Below are 302 nucleotides of genomic sequence, written 5' to 3'. Positions count from 1 at the left end.
GCCAGAAGTGGTGCTGTGGCTCAAGTGGTAGAGTGCTAGGCTTGAGCACAGAGAGACTCAGGGACAACACCCAGACCCTGACGTTAAGCTACTAGAAGTGCATGTACACATGCGTGCGCACATGTGCAAAACATACAAATCATTAACCACTGTAGTGTTGATTTTCCTCAGGCTCTAACTGCCTACGTTATAACTCCACAAACTACGTTTTACACTATTTGTACAGTTTTTAAAGAAGGCATTAAATCACTGTAATCGTATCACACGAATTTAAGTCATACTAATGTGTTCAGAAAGCAGAC

At 42.4% G+C, this 302-nt stretch overlaps 1 protein-coding gene across 1 annotated transcript in view; it reads left to right on the top strand.

Moving 5' to 3' along the window:
- Positions 1–302, top strand: part of LOC106001641 — a 39,348-nt gene that overhangs the window by 37,453 nt on the left and 1,593 nt on the right. The window lies entirely within an intron of this gene.

This window comes from Dipodomys ordii, unplaced genomic scaffold (assembly GCF_000151885.1).
Source record: "Dipodomys ordii isolate 6190 unplaced genomic scaffold, Dord_2.0 Scaffold336, whole genome shotgun sequence".
NCBI classification, from domain to species: domain Eukaryota; kingdom Metazoa; phylum Chordata; class Mammalia; order Rodentia; family Heteromyidae; genus Dipodomys; species Dipodomys ordii.
This window is presented reverse-complemented; position numbering and strand designations above follow the sequence as displayed.